The sequence below is a fragment of the Strongylocentrotus purpuratus genome, unplaced genomic scaffold (assembly GCF_000002235.5).
Source record: "Strongylocentrotus purpuratus isolate Spur 01 unplaced genomic scaffold, Spur_5.0 spur5_scaffold_6, whole genome shotgun sequence".
NCBI lineage: Eukaryota > Metazoa > Echinodermata > Echinoidea > Camarodonta > Strongylocentrotidae > Strongylocentrotus > Strongylocentrotus purpuratus.
The window spans coordinates 40730557-40748220 of NW_022145612.1; the positions used below are offsets into that span (position 1 = coordinate 40730557).

At 36.6% G+C, this 17664-nt stretch overlaps 1 long non-coding RNA gene across 1 annotated transcript in view; it reads left to right on the forward strand.

The window, feature by feature from the left end:
- The first annotated feature begins 7608 nt into the window (after positions 1-7608).
- The window catches only part of LOC115919182, a 58267-nt gene continuing 48211 nt past the window's right edge, over positions 7609-17664 (forward strand). The window contains exon 1 of the long non-coding RNA XR_004061740.1: positions 7609-7791. This is a non-coding gene — a long non-coding RNA (uncharacterized LOC115919182). The remainder of the gene's footprint in view (positions 7792-17664) is intronic.

Here is a 17664-nt window from a genome sequence, read left to right on the forward strand (position 1 = left end):
TCATAATCCAGTATAGTATACAGTTATTGTGCAATATAGTCTAGGTAAATCTCTTTTCTTTCTTAGATCTATATATTGTTTCTAACTTTCTATTTATAGAATATTTTGGAATTACACATTAATATTATTAGTAGTATGAGTAATTAGATATTTGAATATTTCCATATCATGTTATAGTGATGTCTAGTTTATGATGTGATGAACAAAATTTGGGTTAAATATATGACACTAATATAACTTTAGATATTGATATGCAGTGTAATGATAACAATCATCAGAACTTTAGCCCAACCTTGTATTCAATATCTGGCCTTTTATGGTTGTAATTAATGAACATGAAAATTGCTGTAAATATTCCATTTCGAACCAGTGACAATTGAACCCTTTTACAGCACACTATGCAGTAGAGGATAATTTCATTGATTTGGCTTTTCAGCCAGACTATTGCGACAGTGCTCACGGCAACAAATTTTTCTACCCTCACTACAACTACAGGGAGATAGCAAGAGCAGTACATACAGAGAGGGGGAGAGCCAAGATAGCAAGTGTGTGAGAGTAAGAGAGAGTGAGAGAGAGAGAGAGAGAGAGAGAGAGAGGGAGGGAGGGAGAGAGAGAGAGAGAGAAAGAGAGAGAGGGAGAGAAGGCGATTCAAACTCTCAACCTTTTTATTTAAAGTTCAATGTAATAAACCACGGCACAAGTCATGCTAAGGGCATTAGAATAACACGTTTCAGGCTTTCTTTATAGCCAAGCCTGAATAATTCACTGCATAGACATCATTCAACCATTTTGGTTCAATTCATCCACTATTCAGGAGTTCACATTTGTATAAACGTGCAGTCACTGCAGTAACTGTTTTTTAACTCTTCACTATTTTGTGCTGCAAAAAGTGTATATTTATATATAGTGGTAAATATTTATACTACACTTTGTTTTAATACAGTATATATTATATAACCATTCTCTTCCTCCCTCTGAACAGATGGTTTTTCTGCGTTTATTTTCAGATAAAGGAAAAAAATGCAAATTCTCAATTCAAATCAAAATTTTGTATCTAAATGTATCTTTGAATCAAATAGGCATTTTGTATTCTGATTTAACTGTTAAAGTAAAACTTGTATGTATCATTCTGCTAAATTGTGTCCTTGAAATCGATTGTTTTTTATTGGTCACAGAAATATCTGTCCAATATTTATCTAGTTCTTTTTTTATGAAGAAGAAAAAGGGAATAATTTTATATCTCTGGATGGTGGTTCATTAACATTTACAAGTTGATAGTACAGTAGTTTGATAACTGAAATAGATTTGGAAATATAGGAAAGGGGAGAGCATTAAATTGTTCCAAGCTTTTTGAAAATTAAAAGTATGATTAATCCTTGAGTCACAAAATTGAATGTTTTTTTTTAATGAATAATTCTAGTTGCAACATCTTTCTGAAATGATTCATTTAGATAGGAGTTATATCTTTTTTTTAAACAATACACATTATTGATTTCACATCCTTGTTGTTTGGGATCACAGTGATGCATCATAATCGCATATGATTTGTATTTGTCTCACATTTATGATTTTATTCAAACATTTATGATTTTATTCACACAAGCTGAAGTGATTTTGTTCTGGATGCTGTAATTTTTTGTTTTTTTAATTTGTTTTTATATACACTAAATTTATGGAGATATGCTGAGTTTGGCAATTATATATATTTAACATCACTTGATGATATATGGAGGAGTTTTGTTCATGCTATTTTTGCTGCCTATGCACATTTTGACATGAATAAACACCCTTCATAATCAAAGGATTGGCTTGAGTATTTTCTTTTCGATGTAAATTGGTTTTGGTTGCTCTTTTTGATGATTCTCTGCAGTGTGAATGCAGAGGATAATAATTGTTTGAAGATGGTGTGTTATTAGATCATAGTGTTTGTGATTGTATTTTTTATTAGTTCACAGACCTTCTGAAAAAACAGCCGTTTAGGCTGAAGCGAGTTACCATGATTAAATAAATAAATGCATGAAAATGATTAGCTGCTGATAACCCGCTTCACCCCAAGCTAAGATATTAATGTTTAGTACTCTCTTTAAAAAAAAGAGTGAATTTTCACTCTATTTTCACTTTCTTGGGAGTGACGTCCATGATCACTTGTTTAGGAGTGAAAATCGATTGATTTTAGAGTGCTCTCTAAGAAGAAAAGAGTGAATGTTCACTCTATTTTCACTACATTTTCACTCTCCAGAGGAGTGACGTCCGTGATCACTCAATTTTTTTTTTAGAGAGTATGTAATATGAATTGGGGGGGGGGGGGGGGGGGGGGGGGGGGTAGCATACATAATATTTTATTTGAAAGTAACAAAATTAGTAACATTCAGAGGAAAGAGTTATTTGTATAACATTCACCTCATAATATGGATAGGTTTCATACCCCATGGTGATGATGGTGAAGGTTTTGATTATGAATGGTACTAATGATGAGAATAATATGATGGTGGTGATGATGAAGGTAATAATAATAAAGAGAATGATGATGAACATTTTGCTGTTTATTAATGATGTTTACGATGGCCATGATGATGATGATAAAAATAGGGGAAAATACTAGATAAAATATTTAATGAGACACTAAGCAACATTACTAGGAATCTTGAAAGAATTGGGAAATAAACTTGATTTTAAAAAATAATTTAAAAAATTACCTTTATAATTCTTGGGCCATGTAGTTAGACATGATCAAGCTTGGTACAAATGTCACTGCCATGCCGCCATCTTCGTTCGAGTTGTCTCTTTCCTCAGTGGACACCACAGTGTCCCTTTATAACTGTTATTCGTGAATAGCGCCATCTATTGAAGTTCAAGTTTCATATTTCTTATTCAAAAAAAAAAAAATCGGGGGATTACAACCCAACATTAATTGCAACATCGGGCTTATTAATTCATTACAATGCATCACGTTGCGGTATGGAATCTTAAATAATATATATAAATTTTATAACTTATACAAAAGTTCGGAGATCAATACAATGTATAGAATTTTTTTAAATGAACATCAGTCAAAACAAGAGTTTGTTAAAGATAAATTATTCATGATTCATGACGATAACCTTGTTATACTATTTACTTGTAATTGCTACAATTTTCATCGATTTCACAAAATATTTTAAAAAAACGATCACATTGAAGTTGGAGGTATACTCATAGTCACCTAGGATCCAGTCGTCGGAAAGGAAGGGGTCGACTAGGGGGCCCAATTCGTGAGAAAATGTTGAGCGGCGAGTCAACACCCCCCCCCCCCCCCCCGCCCCTTACGCCAGGGGGAGGAGGCCCGTCTTCTATTTTTTTTAAAATTTTTTTTAAAGGTTAAATCTACCTGTTTTGGGGGGCAGGGCCTGTTTTGGGGATCCGCCAGTGACTTCTATAGGGGTAAGCTTCCCCTCGTCCTCATCTGTCTTCCTTTCCTCAGATTCTTTTCTCCCCCACCTCCTCCACCTCCCCTACGCATCACCTCCTATTTGTTCTATCTACCTATCTGTATCCTTTTAACTTTCTTTCCTGTTCTTCCTTCTCCCGGGCCGTGTTTCGATCACGTTCTCGATGTCAGCCAAGCTCGACGAAGACACGGTCCTGAGATTCGATAGAGAGTGGGAAAGACGGCACAGTGTGACAGTCTTACAAGTGATCACGAGATGGTCGACATCACGAGGTCAAGTCGATCCGGATCGATTGGGCTTCGATTTATTTACGGTGCCGATTTCAAAACAGACAGGTTTTTAATTGGGTAGCTTCAGTTCCACTTGCAGGACAAATGGACAAAATATGTGAGCCCCGGGCATAAGAAAAAGGCGTTTTGGGGTAATGATTTAAAGAACAATTTAATCATCGTGATTATCATCGTGCATGTCAAGTGCCATGTACTCAACTCGCGTAAAGACACATTACAAAAATTACATGTGTAATATGCTAAAACATGTTATTTTGTAAACAAAATACATTAGAATGATAATGTATGAAATTATATCTGCAGGCACCTCACTGCCCAATATAATTATGAATACAAAAACATTATTTGCTCACCTTGATGCTCTTTTTGTCAAGAATCATCCTTTTTCTAAATGTCCAGAGTGAGTGAAGCGAACGAGCGTGGTAACAAATTAATTTCGATATGAAAAATTATAAGATATGTTCGGGCACCTTGCTGTCCTAATCTGATAATATTTGGGCACTTTGCTGTCAAATAGATATTTTTGCACCTCGTTGCCTAATCATGTGGATATTCAGGCACTTCACTGCCTGAAATCATACCATTTCTAAATTGTGCGAGTGAGCAAAGCTGGAGCGCAAAAAGAGTCTTAATTATCTTTACAATGATTGTTCTTCATGACAATACATAGCGGTTTGTAATATCTATTTTTTCAACGAAATTGATGTTTATTTAATAATGGAAAAAAAAATGGATACAAAAATGGAAATCTCTCGCGGCACCCTCGTTAAAAACGCTGGTCTATACACTTTTCACAAGGTGACAATGTCAAAATTCCAGGCCTAGCTATACGTTTTGTTATTATGGTGCAGTAATGTCAAACGCATTAGCCTAACTATACAGCCGATATGACGATGGTTAACTAACTATACAAATGCTTTAAAAAAAAAAACTGGTTTGATGGTTTCATATTCCAATACCATTTCAACCGAGACTTAAACTGTTTGATGGTCCCATAATGACAAAGACACTAGTAAAAGCCTAATCTACACTGTTGGTTATAATGGTGGAATAATTATTTTTGCCCCAATTTATGGAATGATTTTGACAATGATTTATTTCTGATAGATAAAATCTGAGAATGTATATTATTTAGATCTATAAAGAATAAATCATGGTCCAAATCATTCCATAAATTGGGGTAAATTTTTGTTTCCACCATTATGACCAACAGTGTATATAACCCAGGATTTTAACAGCAAAAGGCCCACAATGACAATACCAGCCTAAATAAACAATAAACAAATAATTAAATGTGATGCCACCAGCCTAACTCTCGAGCCGAGGCTTTGCAAAAAAAAAAATATTTACAATTTTTCATGGAAAATTTAGTCCTGCTTTTCCTTTTGACTAGTTACGGACGTAAATCAATACACCAGTAGTGTATCCAGTCATTGGCTTCCATAGAAGGGGGGGGGGGTAGGGGAGGGTGGTGTCAAATGTTTTTTTACGATGCTTTGTAAAATGTTAAGGGCCCGTGAGAGATCTAACAATTATTTATACTTTAGCCCTATACATGTGTTTATTTTTTAACTAAATTATGGCGGTGCACTAATGCATCATACATTTTGCTCGTTTAAACTTTTTTTTAAAGACATGGATAAAGTACCCTGTTGGCTGTTACATGTTTTCTAATTTTTTGCTCCATTATTTTAATGTATGATTTATATTACAGAACTTTATGACCGAGAAGAAGAGTTTAGTAAAATGTCCATAATTTGTGGATTTCAAGAGCAACCTTATTGCCCTTGCCAACTGTACTGGAAAGTCGATTACATGTTTTTTCAAGGTTAAAAAAAAAAATCGTCAGACGAAGGAGGGGGTCGCCCCCTTGCCCTCTTTAATGCAAATACACCTTACATAGCTGTACCTGTAATGTATAGTCGATGTTTTCACATTGTCAGACACGCCCACAAAACCTTTTAACATGGCCTTTCCTGAAATTACTCCCATGCAATATCATCTGCATATCACGTTAATCAATCTCGTGAGTAATATTTTGTGAGGGAAAAGTATCGCCTTTCGTGACTTCAGACACGCTTTAGTAATTATTGAGATGGAGAAGCACCGCTCCAAACATGACGTAGCGGTAAACTCGGAGCTGTAATGGTATGGTATGGCTCGTTAAAAACAGCCAGCGCTTCCATTTCATTTTATCACAAAGGTACATAAATCCTAAATTTGATTTTCCTTGCATGGACCTTTAGAAAACTGAGTTAGCAGGTTTACTCGACTCGCGGAGGATATTTAATTTCTGAAATTTATTATTATGGATGGAAAAGAAAAAAATGGGACCAGAAAAGAAAAGGAAAAAAAACAGTGGTTTTATGTGTTACCAAAGTTGCCTCCTGACATTTATTTCGTTTCCCCATCATCCTGTTAAGACAATCTCTATTTGCAGAGGCGGTGGAGCGACTTTCAAAGGGGGGAGGGGGTGCACCAACAAAAAGAGCACTTTCTGGAGAAAAAAAAGGGCACATTCAAAGGGAAATCTCAAAGCGAAAATATACAATTTTTTAGACATTGGTATATACCCCTATATTGTGATTAGATTATCAGGGATGATTTCAATATTTGTTTCTCTGTATACATCATATAAGATATTACTTAAGCATCATACTTTGCAGTTGGATGCGATGGTATCTAAGTCGCTTGAAATTAGGGGCACGTTTAATGATGAGAGGAAGAGGGGACACTTATCGAAAGGGTTATTGGAAAAGAAAAGAAGCACGTGTCAAAGTACAAAGGATAATTATCAGAGGTGAAAATGGGGCACTTCTTACACCGAAAAAAGAGGCACGTTTACACCAGGGATGAAAAGGGGTTTTATGAGAATGGGAAATGGGCATTTGTCGACGGAAAAGAAGCACTCATCAGATTTTGATAGGGGCATTTATAAGAAGTGAAAAGGGGCATTTATGAAAAAAGGATAGGTTCCTTATTAGAAAAAAAAGGGGACACATTCTCATAAGTGCCTCTTTTCATGTATGGTCAATGCCCCTTTTCAGATGTGATAAGTGCCCCTTTTCACCTCTGATAATTACCCTTTTAACAATGATTGTTAAAAGGGTAATCATCAGAGGTGAAAAAGGGGCACTTATCACATCTGAAAAGGGGCATTGACCATACATGAAAAGAGGCACTTATGAGAATGAAAAAGGGGCACTAATGATAAAGGAAAAAGTGCATATGTTGAAAGAAGAGGGGCACCGATCAGATTTTAATAGGGGCATTTATTGGAGGTTAAAGGGGGCTTTTATGAGAAGGGGAAGTGGCTCTTATTAAAAAGAAAAAGAGGCACATGTTAAAATAAACGGGGCATTTATCAAAGATGAAAAGGGGGTAATTATGAGAAGGGGAAGGGGCACTTACAAGAAGAAAAAAAAGAGAGCATTCATTAGGAAGGAAAAGGGGCCGTGTCAAAATAAAAGGGGCATCTATAAGAGATGAAAAGAGCACTTATCAGGATCGAGGGGAAGGGGCACTTGTCAAAGCAAAAACGAGTATCTCTCAGAATTGAATAGGGTCATTTACAAGAGATGAAAGGGGCAATTATGAGAACGAAAAGGAACTTTTGACGTTTTGTATAGCCCATGAACCCATGATGAAGCAGAGGTGAGGGAAAAAAGAAAAAAAAAGAAAGAACACAAACTTGGTGAAGTCAGGATGAGGGCGAATTTACCGACAATCTTGAGTATCGGTAGGCCATCCCCCCCCCCCCCCCCCACTAAGTGACCAGAAGATCCCACAAGACGAAAATACCATTTTTGATGGGATGGTCTGGTAGACCCCACACGAGATGTTTACATTTCGCCAAATGATCAATGCATGTGTGGAATTATCTCCAGTACCGGCCATGCAAGTTATCCATGCGTTCACTCGTGCGGGGCCTTCTTACCAATTTGCAATATGCATGTACAATATGTACAGTCGCAGGTGCACTAACGTACCTCTGAAAATTACTGATTAGTCTGTGGACACATTTGTTGTGAATTCGGATCGAATATTTGTCAGAAGGGTGATGCTAACTTCAGGTAAGTGTTGGTAACATGTCCTGTTTAATCGTGTATTGTTGTCTAGGTCTAGAATTGCATGAATGTTGAATGATTTTGAACCGTACGAACGAAGAAGTTGAGAAAGTTTTGGGCTCCGAGTCGAGTGGTATGCATTACTACCCCCTCTGTGCACCCTCTGTGCAGCCGCGGAACACGCCCGTGCTTCGCACTGCACTCCACTGCGTGGTCTGTAGTGTAGTCGATTCTAAACGTGTAACGAGAGAGACCACCTGTTTTACGTTAATGGACTGAATTTGGCTTTTCTAGTGCTTGACTGCTTGCGAGTCAGTATGTGAGCTAAAGGGAGCTGAAGTGAGCTAACATTAATGCTTTTCCCAATGTCATAGATATGTAGTAGATGTCTATGTACTACAATTAGAGATCCAGATTTGTATTTAGACTAAGAATTGAGGTGTTGAGACCGAAAGCTCCAGACAGTCTCTGATATTGACGATTGTTCCAATGACCGCCTTTATTCCTCTACACCAGGCTGTACACATATGGGGAAGGTTGACAAATGTCAGTTCTATTAAAGAATTCCCCAGACCAGACGGATGATGGATATCTCCATCTAAGAGAGGTGTTCAGATTTTCAGGGGAAGACATTTATTATGTTAGATTAGAAAGAAATGAGAACCTGATAATAAAAAACCACTAGCCCATATCATATTATGGTCTGGGGATTAAAAAGGAGCACTTGTCAACCCTAGCCTAGCTCCCAGGCGCAGGCCAGCCTCTTGAATAGCAAGGAAGCAAAATAACGAACCTTGAATCCCTGAAGCAGGGATTCCAAATGAAAATGCTCGAGGTTCAGGTATTTTTCTTTTGTTGCCAAATTAATAAATTTAGTATGTGTTCAATTAGAGTAAAATTACAATAAAAATAATAAAAAATAATATTATAATGATAATAAAATTCTGTTTTTGTAATATATCATACTGTACCCATTTTCTGGAACACTTTCTTTCCTACAGTGTATGTGAGGAAGTTAGATTCCACTGAGCAATTTTAAACACAGCTGAAAACGTATCTGTTTATCTTAAAATTGGACTTTCACTACCTGCAGATTTTTTTTGTCGAGCTATTACAAAAAATCCAACAACTTTTCTCAACACATGGTACATTTTAGAGAAAAAATCCCACCAGATTTTGAGCCTACATCCTACACCTGGATCGAGAGTGGCAGATCAAAATGTGAGATCTTGCCAAGGGACATTTGTTGTCCTGCAACCATAGCGATATACTATATTTAGCATTCTGTTAATACATGTAGCTCCTTAATATGGGCCTTGGAAATAATGACAGACAGATTGCTTTGTACAGTACATACAACCCCAAGACAGTAAATAAGCTCAGTACACCCACCCCACCTTGAAACAAACAATTCTGTTTGATACACCTCAGGCAAAGCCTTGGGCACAATGTGAAGCATGCTTTCTCTCTCTCTGTCTGTCTTTCTCTGTCTCTGTCTTTCTCTGTCTCTGTTTTTCTCTGTCTCTGTCTCTGTCTCTCTCTCTTCGTCTCTCTCTGTGTCACTGTCTCTCTCTCTCTCTCTCTCCCTCTATCTCTCTGTCTCTGTCTCTCTCCCTCTCTCTCTCCCTCCCTCTCTCCCTCCCCCCCTCTCTCTCTCAAACATGAGCAGTCAGAGTGATTAATAGGGTATCTTCGTATCTTTGTACTGTCAAGTGGCTAACTAAAGTAGCTAACTATCATTAACGCAAATACCCTCTCATGTCTCAAGAAGGCCTAGAGCACAATATTAGATGAGAGTCATGAGACAAACAGTTATTTTGGGAGTTTGCAAGGACATACATGTACATGTAACCAGGTCATCCTAGATCGTCCTTCCTTTGTGTATTCTCACTTGTCTATAATCATCCATTTTTAATCTTTGATAATTTTTCATGATTGAAAGGCTGTTATAATAAAAGCAAAGAACAAATACTCATACATCAGAGTTTACATACTGACCTGGGGGAAAAGAAGTATTTCTGAATCTTGCATTCATATTCCACAAGCAATTGATTTCACTGAATAACGATGAAATAGATTGATAATAGATAAGTACCATTGTATATGATTGTGTGATGAGAAGGACATGCAAATAGGAGCACATGCCTGCCAACAATAAGTGCTCCTCAATTAGAAATGCATGCAGACCAACCGTAAGGACCTTTCTGGGACCTCATAAGCATAATCTATTGGTGGGGGAGCGTGCCTCTTTCTTTGGGCCATCTGTTTACTGTAATCACGTAATGGTGCTCTTGTAGCACTCTTTTCTTCCAATTGTGCGATGCTGAAAGGCGCTATTGATCACCCCGTGCCCTGCTTTTGTTGCCCACTTCTATCTATTGCAACCAACAGATCGATTCCAGGGGGCTGGCTTGTGGCTAGGAGATAGATAGGGGGGTGGAAGCAGGTTAGTTTCACGTGCAGACCTAGTGCGGTTGTACATCACACGTCATCGTCGGCTTGTATTACGATCAACTCTAGCCTAGATTCTTTGTGTTGCTCCTATTTGTACTTCAGTCCTAGAGGAAACAGGTCAACAAAGGATGTTATTGATAAGCATTGTTTTATTGCTCCTTAAAGGTATAGACATCGTCTATTGATCAGTTTCAAATACAATCTTTATATTTGAGGGAACTTGGCCATTACAGGTTTAGAAATAAAGACTACAATCAATGAATATATGTATGGTTTATGACTATATTATTAGCCACATAAGAGCCTCCCCTGCACTGAGTGTCTAGGGATGCTATCATTCCATGAACTTCATTTTTTTCAAGGACATCTAGAGAAAAAATAAGATTGCATCCATCAGTACTTGAATTCTCGCTATCGCCAATATATTGAAAATACCTGTGTGTTAAGTTCTGGCCCCATTTCAAATGCACTCTGGCATAGATTGGTGACCATGTCGCTTCCAGTCTTTTATGCGCAGTTACGCCATGTGTTTACTATTTTCTGACAGCATTCACAGGGATGGATTTTAAGAGTGGGTCATTACGAAAAAGGAAAAATGGATGAAAATATTGTTTAACATACCTAAAAATATATGGGCAAGAGCATGTACATGTAGAAGCATAGAAATAATTATTAGCTCAACTTTATTTTGTTGTGTTTGTGGGCAAGTGCGATTTTTTTAAAAAGTACTAAATGACAGGTTAGACGACCAATTGACATACCAGTACTTCTTTTTGGTGGGGTATTCTAAAGATAAGCCCAACATTTTCTTGAATTTTGGAGAAGGGCCTTCCATTGTTTCAATCTGGTCTTCGATTCGATTTAGAGTATCTTTCTGTTGTACATACAGAAATAACCTGAAACATCAAATGATAATACTATTTTTTCTCAAATGTCAACCTAATTATGTTCTAAAGAAACGCAGTACAAGGTATACCTGGTATATACTGTAGATGTACATGTATGTCATCGTTGCTTTGTAGATAGATTTTGACCAAACTGGTCACTTTAGAGATGGGTTTGTATTTCACAAACAGCGTGTTTCTTCCTCACTGTCATGAAAGAAGGGAGTCTGGCTACCTTGGACCCTGGGACAACTCGGCCTGCTGCAAAAACAGTAAGTTTTTGCAGGTTTAGGGTTAGGGTTAGGGTTAGAGTTGGGTTAGGGTAAAATGACAAAAAACTGCAGCGGGCCGAGTTGTCCCGGATCTGATAGAAGGCATGGCCTATATGTATACCCGTAATAGGAGGTTATGCTCTTTTCAGTTTGTGCTTCATGCATTTTCGCATCCATTGCATTTATGGACTGCTGGATGCTTCGCGTGCTGGATGCTTCGCGGTTGCTCCGTTAAACGGGCCCTTCTTTTACTTTTGCAATGCATTGGCACGAACTTAGATCAAAATCTATCGGCAAATGTTGTTTTTGGAAGTTTATTTTCGTCTTCATGTCAACAATGCAAGATAAAATTGTTGGTAAGATGTGTGTAAATGTATAGTTATTGTTCCGTTCGTAGATCTAGTCCCATATGTACAAATTTGTGCTGGTTTTGACTTTTTTTTTTTTTTTTTCCCTCTTTCGCCGTAAAGGCCGCACACCGACTTTTTGATATTTTCTCTTCCAAAAATACTGCGGCCTTTACGCCGGCAAATACGGTATACTTTTCTTTTTTCTACTAGTAATTAACTCTACAAAGAGACACTAGAGGCAATTTGTCTGTAAGTGGTACTTTCCAAATTTGAGCAATCCCACAAAATGGCTGACGCTAATAGTGCAGAGTTCACTGCTAATGGTTGCGAAAACTTTGTAAATGCTGAGAGAGAGAGTAGTACATCCATCAAAGTGATGTATCCTTTGGGAGTTATCTTCAAGGTATCCCAATACTTGATTATTCCCTTCTCTCTAATCCATTTGGAACAGCATGTTCCATCTAGCTATGCTGCGCCTGGGCGTGGCTAATGGATTAGTTTCTGACAATATTTGTAAATCTTCAAGGTGCATGTATTTGTCGTCCACGTTCAGACTCTTCAGAGTCAAAACTTTTGCTGCAATATTTTGTTTTGTGAAATGGTTGGGGTGTCCAAGAGCTCTTCCAGGGAAAAAATATTTTTTTCCCTGGGCGTGGCTAATGGATTAGTTTCTGACAATATTTGTAAATCTTCAAGGTGCATGTATTTGTCATCCATGTTCAGACTCTTCAGAGTCAAAACTTTTGCAGCATTATTTTGTTTTGTAAGTGATAAATGTGGTTGTGGTGTCCAAGAGCTGTTCCAGGGAAAAATATTTTTCCCAGGGCGTGGCTAATGGATTAGTTTCTGACAATATTTGTAAATCTTCAAGGTGCATGTATTTGTCATCCATGTTCAGACTCTTCAGAGTCAAAACTTTTGCAGCAATATTTTGTTTTGTAAGTGATAAATGTGGTTGTAGTGTCCAAGAGCTCTTCCAGGGAAAAAATTATTTAACAAATTTTGGGGGCTACTTTTGCTTGCTTTCATGAAAATAACACTTTTTAGTTTGTTTTGTGTTGAACTCCATGCACTTTTTTTTTTTTTGGGGGGGGGGGGGGCTCTTTTATGACTTTCGGGGGCTCTTTGTTGCATTTTGTTTTCCCTGAGCTCTTCAGTCTCTGTAAAAGAATAATCTGCCTGTTAATATGTATCTCCATAGTTGATGGTTGATGAATGAATGTTAATGTGATTACATCTATGTTCTGCACCTAATCAGTACATTTTACAAGCAAAAAGCCCTGCTATCCAGAAAACCTATTGTTTTAATTGTGTACATTAGCAGCTATGGAATTCACTTTATAATTATTTGATTAATGAGGGACTATTAGCAACATACATCAAAGATACAATTGCCATGTTACATAATCCTGTTTATTGATGAGAGGAAATAGATGATGGTGTGTATCTCAACTGTGCTGATAGCCAGATAGGTCTAAATTGTTGCCATATGATCGAGTACATGTACTTAAATCCATGTAATTAGTCTATGTTAAAGGGGAAGTCCACCCTGATGTGTATTGCGAATTTTTGTTTGATTGATCGCAACTTCAACAATTCACAAGTTTCTTACTTTTAATTAGAATTTGCTCAAACTCTCACTGACCTGTTTCTCTCATTTTCTGCTACTATGAAACCAACTTAATTTCCGGAAGACTTCCCCTTTAATAAAATGTTAGACCTTTTGCACAAATGTTCCAATCTTTGATGAGGCATGGAGTACAAATATGCTTAGCCTGGCAATGATGTGTGTGAGTTAAACTCATGGTCACAATGTAGATGACGGATGAAGAATGCAGAACTTTCGTTGCTAGGGGATGTTGATACTGTTTGTGGTAGGCAAAAAGTAAGACTTGTGATTCGATGATACATTCGCATTGAAATAAATCAGACTTATTGATTGCCTTGTGCATAATATCATTTGTTTATGACAGTTTTGTTGACAAAAAAAGGCAATCAGATGGGCAAATGAGATGAGCACAAAATCAAATCCAAACAAAACTGAATGCACCTGTATGCGAGCAAAGTGAGAGAAAGCACATCAAGTTCAAGTTCAAGTTCAAATAAGGTTTTATTCATTACTTGTCAACAAGTCCGAAGACTAAAAATGCAAGTTTACATCAATATAAAAAGCATTCAAAAACATAAAGATAACATAGCAAATGAGGACAAATATATAACAATGAATACATTTTTAAGTTAAAACATTAAAGTAATAACAAAAAAACAAAACAACAAAAAAAGATTTTAAAAAAAAATACAAGATATGAAATATTGCTAGCAAAAATGAATAAATGTTGACATATAAACAAATAAAATGTATACAGATACTAGAATTCAATTAACTGTAATATTGGAAAAATTGAAATTAAGTATTGAGTATTGAGTATTGAGTATTGAGTATTAAAAAGTATTAAAAAGTATTAAAAAGTATTACAATTGGAGTCTTGGCAGTGTGCTAATCACAAGCGTGATATGAGTACGGTGCTAATCATAATTGTGATATGAGTACAGTAAACAGTTTACAAGGAGAATTTCTATAAAATAGCATGTTTAATCTACTACAGATGGTTAGATTCTTCTATGTGATAACAATAAAATTTTGAAGTTTATTTCTTTGGCTTACGTACAGATGCGAACAAAAATGAAAAAGGTTTACGTTCAGCTTTGCTTACTGTTGATCAGGGATGTGCTAAGCTTATGTGTATGATTGATTAGAGACTGTGCCAGACAAAAACCAGCATACTACAATACCTGTACATCCCATTCAAGATTACCCCATGTGTTATTGTGTAGGTAATGGGGCTTATGATAGATCTCATTAGCAGCACCATTATGCTGTTATGAGGCACAAATCCTTGCTCATACCAATGGCTAGACTGAAGATAATCCCCTTCCTATTCACTTGAGCAAAATGTATGCTACATTACATGTAGGCTTAGGTATATGATAATTTATATTTTTTGTATGATTGTCCATAATTTGTCATTTATCAATACAAATAGGTTTGAGTAGCACAATTGCATCATAAAATTAACTTAGGCCAATTCAATAGCGTTGTCCATCAAGGCATCAACCTTGTAAAGTTTGTGAAGTTACAAACATGATTTATTATGTAATCTGAACGTAATTTCTGTGGAATGTACAAAAGGGCTTTGAAATTGCCCTGTACATGTAGCTGATATTTTGAAAGTCTTTGTGATATTACTGCGATGAGTATCGTTTTTCAAAAAAGGTTGATGACGATTCAGGGTCCACTGCCTACATGAACATTGTATTTACAAAGAGAGAAGGGAAAAATAACCTACAGGTGTATACATAGAATTCATTCATTGAAGAAGCCAAGCAACTCCACTCTCGGTTTGCTCTCTACGAGTCTACATGACACTAAACACACTCATATTTTACCAACCAAATTGGGATGCAAATAACTGACCATGTCTAAGTCGTGTGTTTACCAAACAGTGAACCCAGTAGCACTGTACAAGAAGGGGGGCAGGATGGTCAATATTGGCAGAAGGACTGAAGTACACAGACCCTAGTCTCTAGAGAAACAAACTGCACTTTTCGGGTGTCTCTTGGTTTTTAACGAGAAGATTGAATTCCAGTGGAGGTGAAGCATTATGTAAGCTTTCCCCTTTTTAAAAATTTGCATTTAGAAGAATATCAATATAAAAAAAAATGAAATCTATTCAAAATTTCAAATGCTCTACTATTTCAGAAATTTGACTAGAAATAGTTTTCACATTGAAGTTTGGGCAACATTCTGATGCCACATATTTGTGTAGCGTTGGACCCATATCTGTAATTGAAATAACTGTTATGATAACTTACAGGCTTAAACTTTTTAAGCTAAAAGCAAATTTATTTGAGAGATAAGAAGTAAACTAGCAATGATACCAGGACACTACTAATGCCACTGGTGTCCTGTAAACATATTCAATCCTGTAAGCACTGTAGGCCGGAGTAGTGGTATGTAGGTTTAATCTGCCCTTTTTTTCACTTTACATCATCATATTATTTTTGACAAAGAAAAGTTTGTGTCTTTTTTCTTGAAAGAAAAATATTGGTTGATGAAATGTGGAGTTTAATACCATTTATATCATGAGACGTTGTAGACTGACTGGATAGTGATTCCTTCGGTGTTATTCTAGCTTCACATACCCTTTTGGACTCATTATGATCACTTACCTGTTGTGGTTTTCAAGTGACTGATGTAATGCTTCCTATAAAATGTTCTGGACAGTGTCCTGTAAATCTTTTGACCTGTCTCATTGAGATTGACCATTGTCCAGTTTCAAAGTGAAAGGAGAGCTATTAGTCACAATGCAAGGATATACAATGATTCGCAATGAGGACTTTGTATTCGTGTTTGGGGTCGGTGATTCATAATTATGTAACTGCGCGAAAGAATAAGTGGAGTTGCATTGGTTTAATTTGTGTGTTTTTATATTGTTATGTATCTAGATATGGCTGAGGGCCAAATGTGGTACAATGTACATTCTTGGTGATGTGCAAAGAAATGATCCATAAAAGGCCTTTAAAGGTACTATGTCCCTTTTGCAGCCAACCTCAAATTCTGTAGAACTTTGCAGGAATTATGAATATGTCATGTATGTCCTATCTGTGAAATTTAAACGTTAGCAGTGTCCTCATATTCAAATTATGCAAGGAAACCTGTTTACTTGCTAGACTTCACTGTCAGACACTATTGAGTGACTGACTGGCTTTTTTTCTTCTTTGGTAATAACATACATGAAAAGAGTTGTAAAGGGTACATGAGCATTTGTCTACATCAATAACCCACTTCTTGTGATGGCCAAGATTAAACTGATTGAATCTTTGCGCAGCATAAAACGTATGACCATTCGGTACAATTGTCTGAAAATCAAGACTATTACTTTTGGGCTCTATAGCCCTAAAGTCGAATTGACAACTAATAGTCATTATTTTCCCACTTGAAGACATTTTCAAGCCCCACCTTTTTTAGGGAAGTTCTAAATAAGTATTAATTATCTTTCAAATGCAGTTGGAATTTAACTTTTTCATTTTTTTGGCCTGCAAATGGGACACAGTATCTTTAAAGAGAAGGTTGTGTTCTGAGAAGAGGTGAAAAGTAATTTGCAAGTGTTATCATTGTTATTATGCAAGTGTGGAAGACCATCAGATAAAAGGTGTTCCCTGAAAAGCATGGCTCTTCAAATGCCCTAATATTCCAAATATGGCAGGTAACAGCATAAAAATCGGGACAGATTTTTGTGCCACATGTTTGTGTAGTCCCATATACATATTTATGTGTACAGTGCTTGTTACTTTACCAAGACTGGGCCAAATTTCTTATCATTTTGATGATTCCAGAAGCTTGCAGTACACACCAATACTTATATGCTAGATGATCAACCTTTTCTGATCGCTTCCACACCGCTTCTTTCACAAAGCAATCACATGACCATAACTGGTCTTTATCTTTAAAAAAAATTATGGAGTGCACTTACAGAAGAGTACATGTAAGTACTTTACTGTCATTGTGATTTAATTGCATACCAATTACATTTTATGTGCCGTATTGATTTCAGCTCCCGCTTGATTACTCATTAAAGAAATGGATACCAGAGCTCGTGAGCATTTTCAACTCAATGCCATGACATCATGTCTTCATATTAGATCTAAAATAATGTAGAATATGAACAAAATATTGCTAAATGGCTAAAAGAGACTAGTTGACCTTGGAAGGTTTAAAAAAAAGTTTGTCATGAATTTCTGTTATATACTGCCATCTAGTGGTAACAATTGGATGAGTGCTTAGGCAGAGGATCTTCACGGTATATCTTTGATACGCCGATCTACACCTCAAATCATATGCCTGTATGAGTGCCTTGG